We start from the raw sequence: 26,537 nt of genomic DNA on the forward strand, positions 1-26,537 counted from the left end.
GACAGATCTGAAAGGTCTTCCAGGGACCTCCTGTTAGCTAAATAGTCTTGATGGTTATTACAGAGAAGTTGTAATTCTTTTTGAAAGTATTTATGCACTCATCCATGCCAATATTTACAGTTCAGTTGATTTTTCCAGGTTGTATAAGTTGCTAACAATGAAACTCTATTTATTTATTTATTTATTTATTTATTTATTTATTTAGAGACTGGCTCTGTCACCAGGCTGGAGTACAGTCGCATAATCATGGCTCACTGCAGCCTCTGCCTCTCAGGCTCAAGTGATCCTCCCGCCTTAGCCTCCCCAGTAGCTGAGACTACAGTTGTGCACCACCACACCTGGCTAATTTTTGTAATTTTTGTAGAAAACAGATTTCACCGTGTTGCTCAGGCTGGTCTGGAACTCCTGGACTCAAGCATTCCACCCGCCTCAGCCTCCCAAAGTGTTGGGATTACAGGCATAAACCACAGTACCCAGCTGAGACTCCATTTAAATAGGTGGCTTTCATGTGAATTATTAATTTTGATAAAGAGAAGAGAAAAGCTGATAGATCAGTGTTTAACAATCATTTTATGAACTAAGTTCAAAAGAACAACTAGGGCCTCCAGACTTCCCTACTTTACAAAGTAATGGCCTGGCCAAGGATGTTCCAAACAAGAAATCTTTTCAAACTGTGATTTAAATCATTAAAATAGGGAGACCAAGATGAGTAAACCAATATAATGAGGCAGACTAAGTAGGAGATTTTTAATGAACATTTTCAAGGCACAGGGAAAGAAGCCACAAAGAGTAAAAGGATTTTTCTGTACATACTGTCTTATTAATCTAGATTTATCTTGTTTATTGTGGAACTATGTGATTGGGTTAGCCATCAGGGGAGAGAAGTACTCTATGATGTAAAAGCTCAGTCTCCAGAGATAAAAATCTCTTCAATTTGCCATTTTTCAAAATATCACAAAGAAATCCATTTTTCCATGGTCTTCAATAAAGAAAGCGTGTCAAGGCAAGACACACGTACAAAAAAGAAGTCAGCATGGCTAGTGACAATGGGATAAGTAACAGCTACACTTAAATATTCTATATGTAATGTAGTTTTCTTTTTGTGTGGAAAAGGGTAGGACAAGATATGAGATTCCTGGTCTGGAGAGTGAGCGAGATATTAACATATTAAAGCAGGAATGTCTGAAACATGCATTGTGTAGTTTCTGCTGTCTCAGCCCAAATCAGGCATAGCTCTGGGGAGAAGGGAGAAGGATAATACCAACCAAAAAGTATCTCTGTGATTCTTCAGGCTGCTTGGGCAGTCAGCCTCCAGAAGAGACCTCACTCAACTTTGGGTCATCCAGGCACACTGGCCACTTACCACCTCTGTGATATTATTTCAAGGACACCAACCCCCAGGTTCCCACCACTGCCACTGGCCAATATCTGAAATTCCCCTGACAGAGCTTCCTCATTAACATAAGGCTTTGACTCCAGACATAAACCAACCACGTCTCTTACCCTTTTCCTTGAACTCTATCCCCTCAACCCAAAATACAGACAGGAGATGAACAAATACAAATATGTAAGAATTCCATTTAATTCTAATCATTTCAATATTTATTGAAAAAGTCTGAGCAAGACATCAGCAAGAAACTGTCAAATCTCAGAATGGGCTGGTGCTTTACAGATACAAGAAATGAGGTCTTTTGTTTTTTAACTTCAAGTCAAGACTGACAAGTTAACGTCTGTTTGGGGGATCATTAAGACAAAATAGTTGAAGTCTTGGATGGATAGTTAATGCTGCATGAAGCTCATCTGGTCAAGCTACACATCCTGTTTGGATTCATCTGTCATCCCTGATGAGTTATCATACAATGACTGTGTGGATACAGCCTCAGTGTGGATCGCTCAGTAACCAGGAAAGCTTCCTTCTCTTCATTGACACACAGCCTCCTGAGCCTGCCTGACACCAGCTCTGTTCCTGCCTGTAAAGGCTACAGGAATTAGTGGAATCCCTCTCTCCTGTGCTTTGCCACTTTATTAAAACACAGGAACCCTCAGAACCTTCTCCTCCTCATCCCTTGCAGCTTTACTTTCTCACATGATATAGTTTCCATTTCCCAACTCTGTTGGACTCACTAAGAAAAGACAGTGCCGTCCACCAGCAAGGACCCAAGTTAGGCTGTTCCAGGGAACCAGGGAACTATGGCCAGTAACTCCCTTCCATCCAGGAGCACAGGGACCAGGCCCTGGGAGGGAAAAGCACAAGATCCTGAGCAACCCAGTGCCTCGGAAGCGCAGCAGTGGAGGCAGGAGGGAGCAGGCAGGGCCCGTGATGCCTTCCATAAGCTCATGTTCCGGAAAAGGACAGTGACGAGGAATTTCATGCTCAGATTTGCATTCAGCTATTTATCCCAGTTAAGCCATGGCAGTCAGGAGCTGGAGCTCAGGAAATGTCTGAGCGCATTTACAGCTACCCAGAGCCACAGCCACGGACTGGCATTAAAAACTGATTTCCAGGTCTGGTTGAAAGTGAAGAAACAAACAGTATAAGCTAGAGGTCCCCAACCCCCAGGCCACAGACTGACACTCGTACAGTACACAGTGCATCTTTCAGACATTCCTGTAGTACGGGTCCATGGCCTGTTAGGAACCGGGCTGCACGGCAGGTGAGTGGAAACTTCATCGGTATTTACAGCCGCTGCCCATCATTTGCATTACTGCCTAAACTCCACCTCCTGTCAAATCAGCGACATCATTAAATTGTCATGGGAGCACCAACCCTATTGTGAGCTGTGCCTGCAAGGGATCTAGGTTGCATGCAACTTGTGAGAATCTAATGCCTGATGATCTGAGGTGGAGCTGAGGTAGTGATGCAGTCACTGGGGAGTGGATGCAAATACAGATTAACATTAACAGAGAGGTTTGACTGTGCAGAGACCATAATAAATCAATTACTTACAGGCTCTTATCAAAATCCTATCAGTGTGTGGCAAGTGACAATTAAGCTGCCTCTGGTGGCAGGCTTTATAGTGGCAAGTGAGTTGATGTACTTCAATTGTATAGCTGCATCTAGTGTCCTTAAATGTATGTTTGAGAGAACTTCAAATCCCCATACGTTCTGGGTTAAAGTCAAGGCAGAATATCCTGAGATTGCAGTGACAGCAACCAAACGAGATTGCAGGGTGAACTGGACATAAGCAACACACTTTGGTGTCACTGTCTCCCATCACCCCCAGATGGGACCATCTAGTTGCAGGAAAACAAGCTCGGGGCTCCCATTGATTCTACCTTATAGTGAGTTGTATAATTATTCCATTACATATTACAATCTAATAATAGAAATAAAGTGCACAATAATGTAATGGGCTTGAATCATCCCAGAACCATCCCCTGCCCTGGTCCATAGAAAAACTGTCTTCCATGAAACCAGTCCCTGGTGTCAAAAAGGTTGGGGACCACTGGTATAAGCCACAGAGAAAGTACATACATAGTCTAATGTATAATTTATAAAGTATAGTACATACTGTTAATCTAATGATGTCAAGATAAAATCCAAATGTTAAAGACAAAACGCTCTTTAAAATATGCATAGAAATCTGTAATTGGAACATATAAGAAAGACGTTATCATGATTACATTTCATTAAATAGTCATTGTAGGAATGTTAGCTTTGAATAAATTATAACCTCAAATGTATCTAAGAAAATTATAAAAGTGAAAATAAATACCTCTGAACATACACTTTTTGGACTTTAATAACTGTAAAAATAATTATAACATAGGCATAGTTCTGTGGGTGAAGTGAGTTCAAACACGCAGAGCACTTGGAACAATGCCTGGTACCGAGTAGGCCCAATGTAGCTATTTGCTCTTGGTAGACAGATGCCATTCTTTCTGTTAATTGTAGTCATAATTGAATTTTACAGTTTTTAGAAAGGATGAAAGATTAGTGCTTATTGAAGCTAGTTTTTTGGGGTTTTTTTCCAAACTTTTTTTTAGCAGCAAAATTCAGTTTTCAGTTTTCAAACTCCTTTCTCCAAACAATGGAGGAAATGGGGACCCCAGTGAGTAGGCCTGGAGGAGGAGCTGCTCTGCAGGAAGTGGGGCCAGGTTTCTATTCATCAGCAATCTCCCCTTGAGGCAACTCTGGAACCCAGTCTGAACCCTAAGCCAAGGCACTCTACCAGTTGACAGATGAGGAAAATAAACCCCAGGGAGGTAAATAAACCGAGGGAGGTAAATGCTCTCATTCTCAAAGCTAGCACAGTCAGATTGCTTTCCAGAAAATAATTAATACCTAACATACCTGGAAACAAGCGCTATTTGCAGGGTGATATTCAAGATATTTAACCAGTGTCCACTCAGAATGGCTCTGCATAGTCAGAGCCTCATCCTGTGTCAGGCATTAACTTTTTAGTTGCTAAATCATAGGATGTTTTTGTGGAAGGCAGGGTGTCAGCGTTGAAGGGTTCAGTATCCAGGGGGCTCAGGACAAGAGGTAATTACCAACTGGTATAAAAGTGATTTTAACAAAGTACATTCATACCAAATGGGTACCAGCTAAATGTCAGCCCTGGGCGTTTGAAAATGTCCTCCGCAGGCTAGAAAAAATCTACATTGGATTGGAATCCTGCTGAGAATAGCTACACTATATATGGAACTCTGGAGACTGTATCTGTTTCTTCCCATTTGGTCTTTCTAGAAATCAAAGTTCTCCTCTGGACTCTTCCAAAACATTAGACATTTACTGGCTTCCAAAAGAAGGAACTCATGGTGATATTGACCAGTTTTAAAGAAAATAAAAGTATGAAACCGGGCATGGTAGTACACAGGTGGAATCCCACATATTTGGAAGGCTGAGGCTAGAAGATGGCTTGAGGCCGTAAGTTCGAGACCAGCCCGAGCAACATGGCAAGACCTCATCTTTAAAAAAAAGTTAAATCCAAATAAAAATTTAAAAAGATGTGAGTCGTTGCTTTGTAACTTCAACTTATCATTCAAAATAAGTTGAAGAATAGAAAGTGATAGCTGAATGCCACTCACTGTAGAGGTTGATGTGTGTCTCCATATTTACAAAAGGATTTATAAGAATACTTGTCATTTGCTTCCACTTATGAAAATAAATGGCTTCTGCCAGCGGTCTTGACACAGACTATCTACCTGCATAAGAAACGGTCGATGGTGACAGAAGGAACAAAAAGAACAAAGCCGTACCAGCCGCCCCAGCGGGAGAATTGGTACATTGGGTTTGAATGGGAAGAGGGAGCATGTTCCAGAGGTGTGTGGGGAGAGATGGGAATAGAAAATGAAGGACTGTGGTGTTACAAGAACAATCAGGGCATATACAGACAGCTTATGAATTTGAGCTGGGACGACTTTCTGCTGCATCACGGAGTTTAGATTCCCCATGTCAAAGGCGGGTCTGTATCTCGTTTGTATTCCAGAAAAGTATCTGCACATCACTTTTCTGGCTCTTGGGGGAGGGAGAGAGGCATGGGAGAAAATTCATTTAAGTGTATGCCTTAAAATGAAGTGCATTTGGCTAATGAGTAAGCAGCTGTTTAGTTAAGCAAATGACTCATACTGGGGTATTTATAGAGCACAACTATTTTTCAAGCCCATACAAATTTAAAAGAAAGAAGTTTCCCTATAACCCCAAGCAGATGTTTCCACATTTATGAACAAAGTACTACTGAACAGTAAACCCACCCTTCAGGTTTATCAGTGCATCCTATTAAAGCATATGTTAGTCTTCCTAGGAAGTACATATCTCTTCACTGAACAGAGAATATTTATAGAGTATTTGTTTTGTTCTATGTTAAAAAAAAAAAAGTAAGTCAAAGGCCCAGCCTTTAAGAAGTAAAGTCTGATTGGAAAGTTACATCATATGCCAAAAAAATACAGCTAATAATGAAAAGTGAGATTCAAAAATGAGAACCACAGGAGTGCCATGAGCTGTAATTAGCTTAACTTTTTATTTGCTTATAACTTAATAGCTAATAGCTAATATTTTTTCAGAGCTTAGTATGAACCAGGCCTGGAGCATTTGAGTCCTCTTGCTGAAAAAGTCTGTTTTCCAAAGAGACTTTAAAATGGAACTGAAAGCAGTAACATAAATCACATCAAGAAGAGAGGGAGACACAGTATGACACTCGGGCATCACATGCGGCTCGGAGGTTCTTGCTAATCAAGTAGAAAGGCGACCAGGATATGTTAGAGGAACTCAAGGAGGCAGATCATGTGGCTGGTGTCCTTGAATAAGGGTTCACACAGTCATGAGATGTGAAATTACCTTTGAAGAATGGGTTAGGATTAGATAAACGCGAGCGATTTCCAAGAAGCGACAATGGCTTGAGCAAAAACAATGAGGGTGGAAATAAGACATCGCTGAGCGAACACAAGGTTGGGATCGGTCAATAAACCTGTCTGAATGGAGGGCACAGGCAAGGAACAATGGTGAAGAGTGGTCAGGAATCAAATATGCCAGGGCCTTCAGAACGGGCTGAGCTCTGTGGGCAAAAGAAAGGCTCAAACACCAAAATGGACTAGCAGGGGAAAGATGAACCTGGGCTGGTGAGACATGCATGCGACAAGGCAGGACTAGGGGCAGGGGATTCAGTTAGGAGTTGACTGTGGACTGGCCTAACATAAATAGGCCTCAACCGAGGTTGAGGCAGAGAAAATGCCAAAGAAGTGAAAATGAAGGAATGGCAAGGAAAGGGGATGACTGCTTGGCTGTGAGAAGCATCAGGAAAGAACGTTCAAGATGACTATAGAGTCCCCAGCCTGGGTGACAGGGTGAATGTGAGACGAGTACATCAGTCTCATCAGAAGAGGAATTGTTTTAGACACCGGGAGCTTAGAGTGCTGTCAGAACAGACAAGTGAAGCAGTCTCAAGGCAGCCAAAAATGTGCACCTGAGACTTTGTCGGTCAGTGGAGACTTGGGATTTCCATTTGAATGATCTAGCACAGGGCAGACTTGGGTAATTGAAGTGATATGACCTCTGAGACATTGTGGAGACAGAAGCCATCCTGAGTCAGGGGAGACCATTGGAGGGACCTGCCCTCAGAAGGGATTTTGGTTTTCTCAGGCCACCATGAGAAGGGACAACAGGCTGGCAGCTGAAACAACAGAAATTAATGCCCTGACAGTTCTGGAGGCTGAAGTCCGAGATCGAGGTGTAGGCAGGGTTGGTTTCTCCTTGGCTTGGATGGCCGGCTTCTCCCTGTGTCCTCACATGGTCATTCCTCCTTGTGTCTGGGTCCTCATCTCTTCTTATAAGAAATCCAGTCATATTGGATAAGGATTCACCCATATGGCCTCATTTTTACCTTAACCACCTCTTTAAAGAACCTATCTCCAAATACATGTACATTCTGTAATAGTAGGGGTTAGGACTTCAACATATACATTTTGGGGGGTGCAACGAAACTCATATCAGAAGGTAAGAAAACTCATACATGGGAAGAGAATGAGCATTAAAGCTTAACCAAACTGGGCATGGTGGCTCACACCTGTAATCCCAGCACTTTGGGAGGCTGAGGCAGGTGGATCACAAGGTCAGGAGATCGAGACCATCCTGGCTAACATGATGAAACCCTGTTTCTACTAAAAATACAAAAAATTAGCCGGGCGTGGCAGCGGGCGCCTGTAGTCCCAGCTACTCGGGAGGCTGAGGCAGGAGAATGGCGTGAACCTGGGAGGCGGAGCTTGCAGTGAGCAGAGATCACGCCACTGTACTCCAGCCTAGAGCGAGACTCTCTCTTAAAAAAAAAAAAAAAAAGCTTAACCAGAAGCAAATGACCAGAGACCAATTAAACATCTCATATTGCATAATAAATAACATTGCAAAGTTAATTGCTCTTTTGTATCTTGTCAATTCCGTGTCATGGAGCACAGTGTGTGTATTGAGTCAAAGGTGACCTAAAGAAGGCACATGTGCATGAATACGTTTACCGAAGTAGCTGAGATGCATACATGACACGGAGACAGAGTGACTTTTAGAGGCAAACTTTTTAATGCCAACAAAACCTGCATCCTAAAAAGCAAGGTGAAAATCACAGTGACAAATGGTTAAGATCCTGTGTGCTTTGTCTTAGGATTTTCTGATTAATTTTTTCTCTTTCAAAAGACTACAAACTGGAGAAGTTTCAGAAGCTTTTCCATTCTGTGAGAATCTTTTATTTTCTTTTATCTGTCCCCAAGAGCCTCTTTTTTTCTTCTTCCCATTATTTCTGACCAGATAGGCTCTCTGTGCCTGTCTTTTGTTGGGAAAGAAACCCCTACCACAGGTTGCAGTTCCATGTTCCCAGGGAGCATTTGAGTGGTAACTGCTGTCACTATAGGGGTGTTGTCTAAGAACCTGCCTAGCTGCAATGGTCCTGCTGACTGTGTTATTTATCTCTCTAAACAATGCTCTAAATCATTAGAACAGGCTAATGATTAATTTTCCCATTCTGGTAAGTTTTACAAGTGTTTCTTTCATAATAGGAGAGTCTTTTTTAAACAGAGGCAATTTAGATTGGTTTGTTCTTGGAAGGAGGGTGGGCTATGAGGAATGCCATAATCTTACATTATGGTATTAATCATTCTTTGTTCAGTTTGTTCTTTTACAGGTTTAATCTTGCATTCAGTTTTGATAGAGAACATAAAGCATTTTTTTAACCTAATGATGTCTCAGGTAGCGGTGGTACTTGAGATGGCCCATTTTGTACATTACTTCATGGAAAATAGATTCTTGCCACCCCCAACAACTAGTGTGAGCTGGCAAGCCACAGATCCTTGGAGGCTTAGCTGCTTCCTCTGTTAAAAGCAGATACTGACACATAGTGAGTACATCAGGCAAATGAACTTTATTTGGGGAATGTTGAATTTAGGGTCATGTTAGAACATACAAATAAATTTGTCCCTAAAGTACTGTTTTGAGATTATATAAGTACCTGGCATAATTAAGTAATGGCAATCACTATAATTATCATTATTAATTCAAGGTACCTTTTTCTTTTTCCTGATGGATAGCCCTTAAATTCTTACAAATACTAAATTAATGAGTAAGAAACAAATGTGTGTATAATTTTGCTTTGAAATTTCAAATAAGGAAAAATAAATCTAAAAAACAAGTATTTTTCTATATTCCTTTGACTCTGAAGAACCCCCCAAAAGAACCCTCTAATAAGTATGTATCTAATATTTTCTATAAGCAAGTTTTTTGGGAACCTTTGTTGCTGATATGTTATATAATTCCTCAGATACAAGCAATAGTGAAACCATTTTACTCTTTAGTCATTATATTAAGGTTTTAGTAGTTATATAAAATGATACTTTAAAAAATTCAAAACCAATTTCATAAGATATATAAGCAATGATGGTTCATGTTTTGATTTTTCACCATTCTGTCACATTCTCAATTCAAATTTGTAAGTAATTGTTAATTACCTAAGTCTGCAACTCACGGTGCTAGAATGTTGTAGAATATACCAAGAAGTACAAAATGGGCTTCTTGCCATCACTGAGCTTCCAAACCAGCTGTAAAGAAAAGACTTAATGATGAGGGGAAGAAGGGCTATAAATGGAATGAATGTCTTAAGGGCTTACCATGTGTCAGGCACGTAGATAATAAGAACTTATCACAGGCCATCCCATGGAAACCTCACCAGGTCTCTGAGAGGTACCCCCACTCATGTTCAGAGAAGTTAATTACCAGCACCAAATCACTAGTCTGTCTGTCCTGCTCCAAAAGCAAATGCATTTTCTATGTTATAGAAAATAATATAGAAAATATTAATTGCAAAGTTAATCGTTCATATTGTATCTTGTCAATTCCGTGTCACGGAGCACAGTATGTGTATTGAGTCAGAGGTGATCTGAAGAAGGCACATGTCCATGTATAAGTGTGTCGAAGTAGCTGAGATGCATACACGACATGCAGACAGTGTGACTTTTAGAGATAAACATTTTAATGACAACAAAATCTGCATCCTAAAAAGCAAGGTGAAAAACCACAGTGAAAAATGGTTAAGATCCTGGATGCCTTGTCTTAGGATTTTCTGATTTTTTTTCTCTTTCCAAAGACTACAAACTGGAGAAGTTTCAGAAGCTTTTCAATTGCATGAAGATCTCTTTTTTTTTCTTTTATCTGTCCCCAAGAGTCTCTTTTTTTTTTTTTCTTCCTATTATTTCTGACCAGATAGGCTCTCGGTGCATTATTTTTTATTAGAAAATGCATTTTACTTTTACCCATCAGGAAAAGAAAGTTCAATAGTAACCAATAATATAATATAAAAAGTAGTCAAGATAACTACAGAAGAGTCATCATAAGGCAATGGCAATGAAAAGTATGTGTTGTAGGAGATCAGAGGAGGGAAGAATCACTAGATTCAGATGATTGAGGAAATTCCTGTGAAACAGAATCCACCACTATACTTCATATACATATAGATGGTACAGTACACCACAAATTCTGTATTATCCAGTTCAGGCCATCCTGGGACTCCCTGAAAAATAGTCAATCAGTCCTTTATTTCAATCTCAAGCATTTTGTCCCAAGCCCTGCAGAATCTGAAGGGCCTTGGAGATTTAGGGAGAGTTTTTCTCACCTACTCCACTCATCCTATTGGTTGTCCCCAGTGCCCTGTTCTTAGCTATAGAGCCTTCTGGGGCATCACATGACACCCCTTTACCTTGGGCAGAGAACATTCCCCAGAAACTCTTCTCTTCCTTTCCATCCCTCTAAGGTCCTTAAATCTTTTTGCAACCTTTTAATTCCCTCGCCTCACAACCCTGCCTCCTACATATGTAACCTTAGCAGGAGCTGTGGTCTCCGCCAGGTCTGGACCCTCATGGGTCGGGATGAGGACGGAAGCCTCAGAGTGCAGCATCAGAAGACACTCATACTTCCCTTGTGGGAACACAAATCTTTAGTCTCTTCTCCCCATGTCGAGTTATGCTGAAGTGGGTCCTTTTCCTTGCTAGCTTAGAATCAAATCACAAAGGTGACAGCGGAGCAAGTGCAAAGAATAACTGAGTTTCTCACCAATAAAGTCCACTTTCATCTGATGGAGGCCAATATCTGGCGTTCTGTCCATACAGAAATGCGGGCCTTTGGAGACAAACATTTCTACTTTTTCAATTCTCTCGCATTTTGAAGTTCCACTGTTCCCAATGTATTTGCTAACCATGCATTCTTTAAAAATGAGAATCTATATGAAAAAGAACTATGATCTTGTCTTTAAAAAGTGACCTTAGGGCATAAGTCCAAGAGATCTATTGAACAAGACGATGACTATAGTTAATAAAGATGCATTGTGTACTTGAAAATTACTACAAGAGTAGAATTGTAAATATTCTCACCACAAATAAATGGCAAATCTATGAGGTAATAAATATGTTAATTAGCTTGATATATGTATATGAATATATGATATGTGTATACATGTTTCAAAACATCATGTATACTGTAAATATATACAATATTTTTCAATTCAAAAAATAAATAAATTTGTAAAAAGCGACCTGGAAAAATGCACAGTAATAAGCATATGGACAAACTGTCAGGACCCTAGAGAGAGAACCGTGCAGTGAAAATTGCTGAGCGTTTTGGTTTTTTTCTTTCTGGAAAGGAGTAGGAAAGCTACGTGGCAGAAACACCTGTACATCTAAGCAAAGCTCAGGTATCCAGCTAGGCTAGAGATGCCCTTCCTTTGCAAACACATTTAAATCACATTGAACAAAATTACTATGGGTAAAGATGAATATCCCACTTCATTTTGGACACAAATTATATATTATAATGCCATAAGCACTTTCTGCTCCCACTCATCAAGTGCAGCTGCAAAGTCTGGTGTCCCTCCTGTGGCAGAGCCTTCCTCCTCTATGCTCCTGTTAGGAGCTGGGCTGCTCCTCCCAGGTCCTGCTTCCTCCACCCAGCCAAGACTCACTTGAGGCTATAGGTGCTGCCTCCAGAGAGGTCACGATGCCTGAGATCAGACCCCTGCAGCCTCTCCTCTCCTCCTTCCTACCATCTCTACCTCCCTTTTTTTTTTTTACTTTTTTGTGTTTATTTATTTATTTATTTGAGATGAAGTCTTACTCTGTCACCCAGGCTGGAGCACAATGGCACTATCTCAGTTCACTGCAACCACCACCTTCTGGGTAAAAGCAATTCTCCTGTCTCAGCCTCCCAAGTAGCTGGGATTACAGGCATGTGCCACCAGGCCTGGCTAATTTTTTTTGTATTTTTAGTAGAGATGGAGTGTCACCATGTTGGCCAGGCTGGTGTGAAACTCCTGACCTCCAGTGATCCACTTGCCTTGGCTTCCCAAAATGCTGGGATTACAGGTGTGAGCCACTGCACTCGGCCATATTTTTACTTTTAATTGACAAATAATAATTGTGTATATTTGTGTGGTACAATGTGATGTTTTGATCTACGTATGCATTATAGAAGGATTCAGTCAAGCTAATTAACATATCTGTCATCTCCCAATTTATCATTTTTTGTGGTAAGAACATTAAAAATCTATTTTAGCAATATTGAAATAAACATTATGCTTAACTGTGGTTACCATGCAGGGTAACAGTTGCAGTGTAACAGTTGCAGTGTAATAGTCTAACTGAAACTTTGTACACTTTGACCAACATCTTTTCTTTCCCCATCTCTTCCTCTCCTCTCCAGCCTTGCCTCAGGTGACCAACTTTCTACTTTCTCTTTCCAAGAGATATGCTTTTCAAAAATCCACATATAAGTGAATTAATATAGTACAGTCATGTGTCACTTAATCATGGGAGTACATTCTGAGAAATGCATCATTAGGCGATATCATGACTGATTGACCATTGTAGAGTGCAACCCTAGATGGTAGAGCCTACCCCACAACTAGACTATATGGTTTAGCACATTGCTACTGGGCTGCAGACCTGTACACGTGGTACTGTGCTGAATAGTGTAGGCAATTGTAACACCACGGTAAATATTTGTGCATCTAAACCCAGAAAAAACATGGTAAAAATAGGGCTTTATAGTCTTATGGGACCACCACTGTATATGCAGTGTGGTCTGTGGTTGATCGAAACATTATTATGTGGTACATGACCATAGTTGTTTTTCTGTGCCTGGCTTATTTCTTTTAGCGTAATGTCATGCAGGTTCATCCATGTGGGCAAATGGACAGCATTTTCTTCTCTTTGTGGCTTTGTAGTATTTCATTGTGTATATATACCACATTTTATTTATTTATTTATCTGTTGATGGACACTTAGGTATGTCTTTATGACTCAATGTGGTCATTTCACCAGAGAAGTGGAGTTACATATGTACACTTTCCACATACTCTTCATTTAATTCTTCCTCTAAAACCTCACGAATGCTGTTCCCCCTCCTCTGCCTCTGTCCATCAAGATCTGTCCTATACAACAGAGTAAATTCCAGATGGAAGAAGTTAAGTGTGCAACATCAACCCATAAAAAACGAGGGGGGAAATTGAATCGTCTTCGAAAGTTCTAGACTGGGAAGAGCTTTGGAACATAAAAGAAACCATAAAAGTAAGAATCAGGCTCTCTGCTCCTTCCATTTGATAGACAGCTACATATTCTTTTGTAAAACTAGCCATGTCCCTGGGACACCATGGTAAAAGTGAAGGCCAGAGTAAACGAACTTGGTCGTATTGGGCACCTGGTCACCAGAACTACTTTCACTCTGGTAAAGTGGATATTGTCACCATCTGTTACCCCTTCATTGACCTCAATGACATAGTCTGCATGTTCCAGTATGATTCCACCCATGGCGAATTCCACAGCACCATCAAGACTGAGAATGGGAAGCTTGTCATCAATGAAAATTACATCACTCATCGTCCAAGGCGAGATGCCACCAAAATTAAATGAGATGATCCTGGCACTGAGTACGCTGTGGAGTCCACTGGTGTCTTCATGACCATGGAGAAGGCTGGGGCTCACTTGCGGGGGATACCAAAACGTCATCATCTGTGCCCCCTCTGCTGATGGGCATGAACGATGAGAAGTATGAAAACAGCCTCAAGGCCATCAGCAATGCCTCCTGTGCCACCAACTGCTTTGCCCCCCACTAGCCAAGGTCATCCATGACAACTTTGGAATCATGGAAGGACTCATGACCACGGTCCACGCCATTACCGCCCCCAGAAAACTGTGGATGGCCCCTCCAAGAAACTGGTGTGATAGCCACAGGGCTCTCCAGAACATCACCCCTGTATCTACTGGTGCTACCAAGGCTGTAGGCAAGGTCATCCTGAAACTGAATAGAAAGCTTACTGGCATGGCCTTCCTTGTCTTCACCACCAATGTGTTGGTCATGGACCTGACCTGCCAGATATGATGACATCAGGAAGGTGGTGAAGCAGGCATTGGAGGGGACCTTTGAGGGCATCCTGGGCTACACTGAGCACCAGGTTGTCTCCTCTGACTTTAACAACAACACCCACTCTTCCACCTTCGATGCTGGGGTGGGCATTGTCCTTAACAACCACTTTGTCAAGCTTATTTCCTGGTATGACAATGAATTTGGCTACAGCAGTAGGGTAGTGGACCTCATGGTCCATATGGCTTCCAAGGAATAGCAGCCAGCTGGACACCAGCCCCAGCGAGAGCACGAGAGGAAGAGAGAGGCCCTCAGCTGATGGGGAGTCCCTGCCACACTCAGTTCCCCATAACATTGAGACTCTCCCCTCCTCACAGTTTCCATGCAGACCCCCTGAAGAGGGTGAGACCTAGGGAGCCCTACCTCATTGTGTACATCAATAAAGTCCCCTGTACTCAGCCAAAAAAAAAAAAAAAAAAAAAAAAGCAGAATAAACATAATTCGTTAACTAACATTTCAGCATTTTAATACAGTTTAAAAATAATAAGGCTGGGCGCAGTGACTCACACCTGTAATCCCAGCACTTTGAGAGGCCGAGACAAGCAGATCACTGGAAATCAGGAGTTCGATACCACCCGAGGCAACAGGGCAAACCCTGTCTCTACTAAAAATACAAAAATTTTAGTAGAGTGGTGGCACATGCCTATGGTCCCAGCTACTCGGGAGACTGAGGCAGGAGAATTGCTTGAGCCTGGGAGGCAGAGGTTGCAGTCAGCTGAGTTGGCACCACTGCACTCTAGCCTGGGTGACAGAGGGAGACCCTGTCTTAAAAATGAATAAAAATAAATAAATAAAATGAGAAGAATCAACAAAAGCTATTAACAAATCAGCAGAAATTGCATCAAGACAATTGTTAAAAGAGATGGTATAGCTACTAAAGAATCGTACTGAAACTTGTTAACAATTTAACCTTACTTGTAATCTAAGATAAATGCAAATTTAAATCATGAGATATATTTTTTCTATTAACGTATTTTTAAAATGATATGACTTAGTCTTTGATGAGGGTGTGATGAGAATAATACCTTTATAACTTGCTGATAATGTTATAATTTAATACAGAGTTTTTGAAAATCAATTTGTCTTGTTTATTAAATGCTAAAAATAGATTCATGCCTTTGACTCCATGATTTCATTACCGGACATTCTCCTAAGAAAATAATGTAAAAAGTCACAAGTACAAAGTTATAAGTACAAATAATTTAGCCTCAAATTATTTTGCAAATTAAAAAGAAATGAACAGAATAATTTTCTCCTTATATAGGTATAGATTTAAAAATTACAAAGGCTTCCCAGTAACATGAAGAAACTTAATACTATATAAAAATATGCAGGGAACAGAGAACACCAGAAGAAAAAATAACAGTGGTATGCTTAGGGTGTGAGAATTATGGGTGATATTTATTTCATTTTTTCTGTTCTCTATATTTTCCTTAATGCATTTGTTATTATGGTAATATGTATAACATAAAATTTACCCTTTTAACCATTTTTTTTTTTTTTGAGATGGAGTTTCACTCTTGTTGCCTAGGCTGGAGTGCAATGCAACCTCTGCCTCCCAGGTTCAAGGGATTCTCCTGCCTCAGCCTCGCAAGTAGCTGGCTTTACAGGCATGCACCACCACGCCCAGCTAATTTTAATTTTATTTATTTATTTATTTGTATTTTTAGTAGAGATGGGTTTCTCCATGTTGGTCAGGCTGGTCTCAAACTCCCGGCCTTAGGTGATCCTCCTACCTCAGCCTCTCAAAGTGCTGGGATTACAGGCATGAGCCACCGCCCTTGGCCTTAACCACTTTTTAAGTGTAAAGTTTAGTGGCATTAAGTATTTCACATTGTTATACAACCATCACCACCATCCATCTCCAGAACCTCTTCATCTTCCCAAGTGGAAACCTTGTACCGCTTAACACTAACTTCCCATTCCCTCTCCCCCAGGCCATGGTAACCACTGTTCTACTTTCTGACTCTATGAATTTGACTTCTTTAGGTACCGCGTGTAAATTAAATTATACAATATTTGTGTTTTTGTGACTGACTTATTTTACTTTGTACAATGTCTTCAAGGTTCATCCATGTTGTAGCATGTGTCAGAGTTTCCTGGCTTTTTAAGGCTAAATAATGTTCTACTTTATATGTACATCACATTTTGTATCCATTCATTCTTCTAAGGGAATTCAGATTGCTTCACTTTTTGGCTATAGTGAATAATGCTGCCACAAGCATGGGAGCATGGGTGTACCAGTATCTGTGTGAGTCCCTAGTTTCCATTTTTCTCAGTTTATACCCATAGTGGGATTGCTGGATCATATGGTAATTCTGTGTTCAATTTTTTAAACAACCACCAAGTCGTCTTCCACAGTGACTGCATTCAAGAGTTCCAATTTCTCCACATCTTTGCCAACACCTGTTTTCTGTTTCTTTAAAGAATAACCATCCTAACGGGTATGAAGTGGTATCTCACTGTGGTTTTGATTTGCATTGCCCTAATGATTAGTGATGTTGAACATCTTTTCATGTATTTATGGGCCACTTGCATATCCTGTTTGGAGAAAGATCATTTCAATTTCCTTGCCCATGTTTAATGGGGATATTTGCTTTGTTAGTGAGTTGCATGAAGTGTTTGTTTGCATATATATTTATATATATAATTTTTATTTTTAATCGTAATAAAAAACACATGAAAGTAACCATCCTTACTTTCTTTGAGTGTCAGTTCAACAGTGTTAAGTAGCTTCGCATGCTGGTGCAACAGATTTCCAGGAATCTTCATCTTGCAAAATTGAAACTCTGTACCCATTAAACAACAACTCCCCCCATTTATTTCCCCTTGCCCAGCCCCTGGCAATCACCATTCCACTTTCTGTGTCTATGGATTTGACTGCTTTAGGTACCTCATATAAGTAGAATCATACAGGATTTGTCTTTTTGAGACTGATTTATTTCACTTTAGCATAATGTCCTCAATATTTATCCATGTTGTATATATGACAGGATTTCTTACCTATGTAAGACTGAGTAACATTCCATGCTATGTATTGCTTTTATATTTTTTATTTACAAATTGTAAAATACTACTCATCAATATGAATCTTATACTGTCCTCTTCCTGTTTCAATCACCTAAAACCTCTTTTCTATATTAGGCCTTTTGATATTGAGTGTTTTCAGTGTCATACTCTCATTTATCTGATTAATAATAAGTTCTTTATGTTTCACTTTTAACCAAAGCAGGAACACCAGGGCAATTAGTCTAGTAAAAAAGAAAAGCAAACGGTGGCCATGCTGAGAGTGAAGCAAACCCGTGATACATTCATGGAAAAGCTGGACTTTTGCTGTCCTCGGAAAGTGAGATCTTTTTTTGTGTGAAGAACTATTGAAATCTGAAGCTTCTCTTAGGAAGTTAAAAGTTCTTTTGAAAATATTTAAAAGCCCTCAATTAAAAGATCCTAATACAGTCACATGCAGTACAACTGCATTTAGGTCAAGGATGAACTGCCTATAGGATGGTGGTCCCATAAGATTATAATAACGTGTTTTCAAGATCAGGAGATCAAGACTATCCTGGTCAACATGGTGAAACCCAGTCTCTACTAAAATACAAAAAAATCAGCCGGGTGTGGTAGCGGGCGCCTGTAGTTCCAGCTACTCGGGAGGCTGAGGCAGAGGAATCGCTTGAACCCAGGAGGCAGAGGTTGCAGTGAACCGAGATCACGCCATTGCACTCCAGCCTGGTAACAGAGTGAGACTCCGTCTCAAAAAAAAACAAATAGTGTTTTTTACTGTGCCTTTTCTATGTTTAGATAGGTTTAGATACACAAATACTTCCCACGGTGTTACAATTGCCTACAGTATTCAGGACACTCACATGCTGTGCAGATTTATATAGCCTAGGATCAATGGGCTCTAGCATATAGCCGGAGTGTGTGGTAGGCTATGCTATCTAGGTCCATCTAAGTCCACTCTGTGTTCACACAAGGACAGCAGCAGCACATGTCTCAGAACGTATCCTCATTGTTCAGCTGTGCATGACTCTACACTGTTATCTTCTCCTGTGTTTTGCTTGTGAACTCTCCGCTGGTCAACATGGATCCTGAGCCCTGGGCCTTCCCTGGGACTTTCTAACCTAGATCTAGTTTGTGGGGTTTCAGAGAGAATAAAATTATCTAAAATTGAGGGAAACAAATTTGGCAGGCAATTTGGAGAAGACTCCCAGTTGGCCTGCCAACAACACTGGCAGAAGAAATGTAGTTGAGTTAGAAGCCTTCCAGCATGTTCTCTAGAGGATGCTCACACAGGAGCCGCAGGTGATCTAGGGAAGTCCCTGCCTCCTAAAGCCTGAGCAGGAACCATAGACACCACCACGCCCCTGCTAAAGTGAAATTGAGTCCCAAACCAGGAGTAGCAGGAGCACAAAGGTGACAGAGCTCATACAAACTGAGATGAATTGCAGTTTCCAGGACAGAAATGACTAGTAGCTTATTATTTGTCATTGGCTCCAGATAAATCTTACAGCCTGATTAAAAGCAAATGTATCGACTATTTTTTTTTTTTTTTTTTTTGCTATGGCTATTCTGACTATTCTCTTTTATTGAAAATGGTTTTTTTTCTAATTAGATAGCAGCAGCCTGAAGGTAGGACCGTCTTAGTTTCTCTGTGTTCCTTATAGAATCTAGGAAATTATTTTGTACATAGTAAGTATTCAATAAATATTGGATTACTCAACTTGAATTAAAAACAGCCAGATGGGCCGGGCGCGGTGGCTCAAGCCTGTAATCCCAGCACTTTGGGAGGCCGAGACGGGCGGATCACGAGGTCAGGAAATCGAGACCATCCTGGCTAACACGGTGAAACCCCATCTCTACTAAAAAAATACAAAAAACTAGCCAGGTGAGTTGGCGCGCGCCTGTAGTCCCAGCTACTCGGGAGGCTGAGGCAGGAGAATGGCGTAAACTCGGGAGGTGGAGCTTGCAGTGAGCTGAGATCCGGCCACTGCACTCCAGTCTGGGCGACAGAGCGAGACTCTGTCTCAAAAAAAAAAAACCAGCCAGATGATAATACCTTAATAGTCACAGGATTAAGTTTCTATGGACAGTGATTTGTTGATGTTTTTAAATTAGCTATTAGACCCAACACCCTGCAGCAAAAAAGCTTTGCTTACTTGAACTCACGCTTGTTATCCTTTTGGAGTCCGAAGCCTAATTAATGTAGGATAGAGCCTCTTTTAGAATAAAAGTCCTCTGTACCCACAGGCGTATTCTTTGGGTCTCTAAACACAGACTGGGGAACAGAAAGGCTTTTGGCTTCAGGCTGAGGATAGGCACCTCCCTGCCCATCTGCCTCTCAGTGTTGCTGGCCAGGGCAGGGGGAGCCAGTGTGATTTGCCCAAACCTCCCCCCGCTGAGGTGTCATGTTGCTGTGACGGTGCCACAGGAGTTTCAGGAAAGCTGAGAGCTCAACATAACAAAGTTCCTAAGTGGACAGTGGTGTTCAATACTTGCTTCTTAAAAAATAGATTAGTTAGGACTATCTGATGCCAGGGACTGAATCTAGTCACTTAATAATAGGGTTCCCACAGATCTATTTCTCTATATCCCAAACACTGTATAATTCTAAAACTATGAGAGAGAGAGAGAGAGAGAGAGAGTGTGTGTGTGTGTGTGTGTGTGTGTGTGTGTGTGTGTGACTCAACTGCCTCAAACATACCACGGAAACTTGTTTCGGTATAAATAACTGAAGACAGAAAAGACAGAATGAATCAACCAGAGGACTAGGGAGAGTTATATATAAACTGACATAGATAGATATAATTTTTTTTATTATTTTTAAATAGAGACAGGATTTTACCATGTTGCCCAGGCTGGTCTCGAACTCCCAACTTCAAGTGATCCTCCCACCTTGGCCTCCGGAAATGCTGGGATAACAGGTGTGAGCCACCATGCCCAGCCTAGTGATATAATTTTGTTTATACACACCTTGAAGTGTTGTATTTTTTACAAGTGGTATTATAGAATTTATAAACTCATAAAAAATTTAAAAACAAGGTAAACCGTAATATTTTAAATGAAAACACTTATTTAGATATAGCCTTGTAAACTGAAAACTTACACATTACAGGATTGTTATCTTGTTGGTTGGACACTGTTAAATGACCAAAGCTATTCGTGGTCTCCTGATGAGAACCCAAATAAAGAGTCTTCCCTTAGTTAATTCACAGGATCCTCCCTTGCTTGACTGGACTAGCACTTTACAGTTGCATAAAATGCTGGTTTTGAATTTTTCTTGTCCCTCAATATCCACTAAGCCTGCCATGAAAATTATTATGCTTATTATTATAGAATCTCATGGACTGCTTAATGAAAGATGCTTAAAATAAGAATTTGCCAGGTTTAATTTTTATTGCTATCTAGAGAACAAGATTTTCTAAACATATAGCCCTGTGACTCTTCAAAACCATCAGCCAGGAATTCTTTGTGGATACACTGATATTTCTCTGTGTTATCCTTAGTACAGCTTAGCTTACCAAAGGACAGATGGACAAAAGAGTCTTAAAGGTTGAGTCTTAAAGGTTAAGTCTTGGAACAATATAAAATGCAGTCTGCAGACACTTGGGGAGTGCATCATACCAGACAATTAGACATTCCAATACTTTTTTAGAAAAAACAAAAGAATAGAATAGGCGAAATACATTGGACTTATTTACAAAACATGTTTCAGGTATACGTACACACGTATGTGATATTATGTCATATATATGTTACCATACATTTTATAAATGTCTTGTGTATGTATTTACCTGTATGTACACTGGTCAGGATGTAAAATTTGTTACTATCGGTAGCAGTCAAAAAAAATGTTAAATCACTGATTTAGAGGACTTAATTCTAAACAAATGGAAAGCACTTAGAGTGAAAAGAACTCCTATCTCTGAATAGAAATAATAGAAACTACCATCACAAACTGGTCAACAATTCACTGCAAAGTTCTTGCCAGAGGCCAGAGTCTGGTTCATGTTCTAGGTCAATGCTACAGACTGAAAGCTGGATGGAGAAAAGCGACCTTGAGGTTATGCTGTAGCTACCGAAAGAAGGCAGGTGGAGGTAGCTGTTCTTTGGTTGCAATAACCTGGAGTAGATGTGCGGTGCTAGAGGGGGACAGACGTGAAATTGGAGGGTGGTTCCAGCTGTCTCAATGCTTGATGAAGCCTTAAATCTGTGTTCCAGCATTTCCCACTTCTGGAAATAAATGCATACTTAGGCCGGAGACAAGGGCAGAAGCAGACCTTACAGGCCCAGAGTGCAGGGCTCCTGTGGGGACCTTGGAACTAGGGCAGGGGCTTATATTTTATTCTTGAAACCCAGTTGATATTAAAGTGGATTTCAGTTCAATCTGGGGGAAGAAAAGCCCTTTTGCTTGCATATTTTTAATGTTAATACTAATGTCGAGATATCTCTAATATGATTTAATAATAAAATATCCTTGGTTCTAGTTTTAGTACCTGTTTAAGAATTAATTGATTAAAAACTAAGAGGGAAACTGTATTACTATTTTGCAGTCTGATATAGCGCAAGATGTTTATCTTCTAAGTTTCTTTTTATTTTTTAGATTTTCTAGAAGATGTACTTCTTGATGAGGCCAACATTTCTCTCTCATGTCCCACACATTTCTATTATATATCTGCTATAATTTGTAGCCCTTACATTTGTTGTAAAATCACTTTTGACAGTGTATTTCAGTTAAAGTACAAAGGTTCATTACCAAAGCTCTCTTTCTTTGGAGGACTTTTTATTATTAGTGCTACAAAGTTGATCCTAATGGCTTCAATAAGAATACTGGGATGAAGTCGTTTTATTTTCTTTTCCTTTGTTTCTAGTTGCCATATTTTACTGGAATTCCGGGGTTTGAAAATACCCAAAGAATTCATCTCATTTATTCTCTGTGAGATTTAAAACTAAAACTCTGATTATTTAGCTGAAATAAAATTCAATAAATCATATTTTTATATGAAAGAAGAGAAGCATGACAAGGGTAACTTGTAGGAGTGCAATGGTAGTCAACTCATCTTAAATTCTGCATTTTCATTTGTGTAAAATGTTTGCTTCTTGTTGCTCTGGAAAACTGTGTTCTGTTGCTTTACCTACAAAGACAAACATTAATCAAACTTACCACTAGTATTAAGCACTGATTAAACGCCCACATCCTAACACAACAAATATGCTGACTTCTCTTCGTGTGCTTTCCATCTTAACACACAGACACAGACAAGACTGATAGTCCTAAGAAGGCCTTTTATCAGAAGCATTTAATCCTAGAGTCTTTTCCTTTACATATTGTATTCAAGAAAGGCTCTTTACATGAAACACATTAAAAAATTAAATAAAGATCATCGCTGGATAGAACCTCCTTAACTGCACGCTAACAGACATAGAATAGTTGGCAGAAGGAAGTTGGCACTCTTATTAAGGGCCTAATTTTGATTTTGCATAATTTGTGGATAGTCACTACTAAAATAAAATACTGAAGAGCTGCATCTGTGCTAATTTCTTTGGTAGGATTTTTTTTAAGAATAGACTGAAGTCGTGAAACTGCTATAACTTGGGCCACGGTTTTTCTGCAAGGACTGGTACCTTTACTTTATTCTGGATCTCTTTTACAAATAAGGTCCTAAATCACTGTCTTCTTTCTGTGTACATCTATTTTGTTTTGAGAACAAGCACCCTTGTCTCTTTAATATTCTTTTCCTATGGCTAGAATGGGTCAGCGGTGTAACACACTCAGTCAACGCCTAATTGAGTAAAATGTGGCAGAACGTTTTGGAAAAACCAGTGGTAACCATAGGAGACCGCACTGTTTTTCTCTGCCACTTAGTCTGCAAGAAGGAATGACTAAAAGTTGTATTTGTTTTTAGACGATAATTATTGGTGTGCTGATTGACTACATGATCATTAGTGAGATTTCTAGTATATTGTTTTGTAATAGTAGAATTGCTGTAAACTTTGGCAGATGGAAGTTCACATAGTTTGACCTGGAAAGTCGAACTACTTCAATCTTCAAATTTTTCCTTATAAACTATTTCGTAGTAGCAAAATAATCATAATTTTCTTTGAATATTGTTAAGGAGAATAGTATTTCTCTTTCAGAATATACATCCTATGTCCCCAGTGCTGTTCATTCATTAGTTAACTTCTTTCCCTTTGTTGTCTCGCTGGTTTCTTGCCACCTGCAAAGTGTCTTTTAAAAGAAAGTTGGAGAAAGAATGCCATGTCATTTGTATTCAAAACAAATCAACAGTTTTGTTTGTTACCAGGTCCTCTTAATTATTTCTCTTCTCGTTGTTAATTATTTTGATGATTAGTTCCTCATAGCTGTGCAGGGACAAGAAAGAAAAAAATAAACCTCCCTTGCATGTTATTACTTATTAGCTGTTCCAATAAAGTTTGGTTGGGTATGATGATTCAAAGTTTTCAGGAAAGGCATTTTCTTTGAATTTCAATTACCTCCACTTATTCTAAATAATATTTGCAGAAATAATTGGATATTGGTTTGAAATCATCCTCCAAATATTACTGTGTTCTTTCTAAAACTTCATCAAACTGTGATATGTCTTTTGAAAGCCAGGCATACAAATATAAAGATGTTAAACATTTAAAAGTTCTATGATGGTCTGTTTGGGTAAAGAGATTGCACATAATATGTTTTTCAGTAACTTTCTGTGTTTCCAAGTTTTTTGTAAGGTATATAGTTAGCCATTTTATTCAGCGAGTCTTAGTTGAGTGCCTGCCATGAGCCAGTGACACACTGATTAATAGGGATACAAAGGGAACAAGATAGACAAGTGCTAGAAATTTTACTGCATAAAATAAAAAGTGGAGATCAATAGCTGCGTAAAAATGATGTGAAATTGGGATAAGATTTAGCATTGCCTTTTAAGATGAAAGAGTATCTTAGCATATTTAAATATTAAAGGAAAGATACTAAGGGTCAGTGAAGGATTTAAGATACAGGAGAAAGAAGTGGGGCAGGGTGAGGTCCCAGTAAATTTACGCTGAAATTAGAGCAGTTATGTCTCCTTCATCTAAACGTGATCAAAGGCAGAAAGATGTGATAGAACTAGGTACATATTCTGGATTAGTGTCAGGACATTTTTCCAATAACTTGTTTTATCTGTGAAGAGTAAGCAGTAAGATGATTTGTTGGTACTGATAAGCAAAGAGATAAATGAAATGTTCCGAACAGCTGCAGGGAGAATGTGAAGGAGAGCTAACAAGGGAAGTGTGGCTTGCCTCTTGGCGTCAAGTGTCCAATGCAGTTGAGAGGCACACATTTATCCTATATGTATATACAGGAATCAGTCTACATAGCTGGGTGATTTTCTCAGAAGCCCTCAACAGTTTTACTTAGTTGTGGAAATACATAAACTCAATTTTTTTAAAAATAGCCCCACGTAGTCTGAAGCCAAAAGAGGAGTCAAATGCTCTTTAAGCCAAAATAACCAAGTATGGGCTTCAGAAATGAAACAGAGTGATCAGTACTACCCATTACGTCTATGCTTTACACTTTCTCTTTAGAGACTATCATGTTTAAATGGAGCTTAAATGACAGCTCTCCAGAGGACAGCCTGCTCTCCTCATTACCAGTGATTCTCAAACGTCAGCAGGCATCAGAGTCACCTGCAGGGCTTGTTAAAACTCGGGTTCCTGGGCCTCAACCCCAGAGTTTGGGATTCAGTAGGTCTGGGGTGAAGCCCTAGAATTTGCATTTTTAACGAGTTCCCAGGTTCTGCAGAGTCTGTTGGTCGGGGCACCACATCTTGAGAATCACTGTTCTCAATAAAACCCTGCAATGCCAGGACAAATATCTGCAAAGGGTAAAGTCACTGTGAGCTCCTCAGTTCATAATCTATTTCTCATGCCTTGCTGATTTGCTCAGTGCCTACCACAGTACCTGGCAGTGCCTGGCTGGAGCCCAGTGACTGTTTCGAGGAAAAAACGTAAGTTAGTACTTACTGAATGCCCTCTACAATATGGTAGGCATGTTCCTTCCACCAATGTAGGCAGGCACTGCCATATTTACACAAACATTGAAAGAAGATTAGTCACTCAGCAGTTTGAACCGGTGGACTAGTCCTTCCTTTTTAAACTACTCTCTTCTCCAGGTTCTGAACCATCTCACCTCTGGTTTCCCTTCTGCTTCACTGGCCACTTCTCTTAGAAACCCTGGCTTTCTCCTCCTCCTCCTCCTCTCTTGGACCTCAGAACATTGAATACCCCAAGGAGCTCTTTTCCTGATGACCTTCTCCTCTATTCCTAGATGATCTCATATAGTCCCAGGGCTTCAGATAACATTAACATGCTGATGTCATCCAAATCTGTTATCTCCAGCTCAGACATCCCTTCTCACCTCATACTCATTAATCCAGCTGCCAACTTGGCCTTTCCACTTGAATATCTAATAAACATCTCCAATGTAACAGGTCCAGAACAAAATCCTCACTTACCTCAAGCCTACCTCTGTCCTGTCTTTCCTGCCTCAGTAGATATCATCCCCATATATCAATTGCTCATGCCAAAAACTTAACATTGTCTTGGATTTCTTTTTTGTGCTACCTTTCCAAAACCCCTCCAATCAGTTTTGGTTCCAAAACAGTTTCTAGTCCAATTTCTTTTTACTATCTCATCTTCTGCAACCAGAGCTTTTCTCATCCCTAATCCATGGCAATAGCTTTATAATTCATTCCTCAGTTCCCACTCTTATCTCCAATGGTTCATTCTCCACTGAGCAGCTGGAGTGATTTTGTGTTAGGGTGAATTAGATCATAACGGTTTCCTGGTTAAAACCTGCTAAAGGCTTCCCCGTAACAAATAGAACCAAATCCAAACTTCTTAAGGCAAATAGAGCACTACTTCTCCATCTTCATCTCCTACAACTTCCCCACTCACCAAGCCCTGTGAAACTCCAGCCACCCTGGCCCCCTTTCTCCTTCTTGAACATAACAAGCTTCTCTGGTCTCTGAGCTTTTACCCTTTCTAGATGCTGTTCCCCGTAGTGCTCCCCTACCACCCTATCATCTGTATCCCATTTTTATTTTCTTCAGGGCACTTATTTAAAATTATTCATGTGGTTGTTTACTTAAACATTTATCTGTATCTGGCAACT

At 40.1% G+C, this 26,537-nt stretch overlaps 1 protein-coding gene and 1 pseudogene across 2 annotated transcripts in view; both read left to right on the forward strand.

The window, feature by feature from the left end:
• The window catches only part of DLGAP1 (discs, large (Drosophila) homolog-associated protein 1), a 703,239-nt gene that overhangs the window by 160,940 nt on the left and 515,762 nt on the right, over positions 1-26,537 (forward strand). The gene's annotated exons all lie outside the window — the stretch shown is intronic.
• On the forward strand, positions 13,613-14,582 carry LOC105551167 (annotated as a pseudogene).

Source organism: Mandrillus leucophaeus, unplaced genomic scaffold (assembly GCF_000951045.1).
Source record: "Mandrillus leucophaeus isolate KB7577 unplaced genomic scaffold, Mleu.le_1.0 Scaffold51, whole genome shotgun sequence".
Classification (NCBI taxonomy): Eukaryota; Metazoa; Chordata; class Mammalia; order Primates; family Cercopithecidae; genus Mandrillus; species Mandrillus leucophaeus.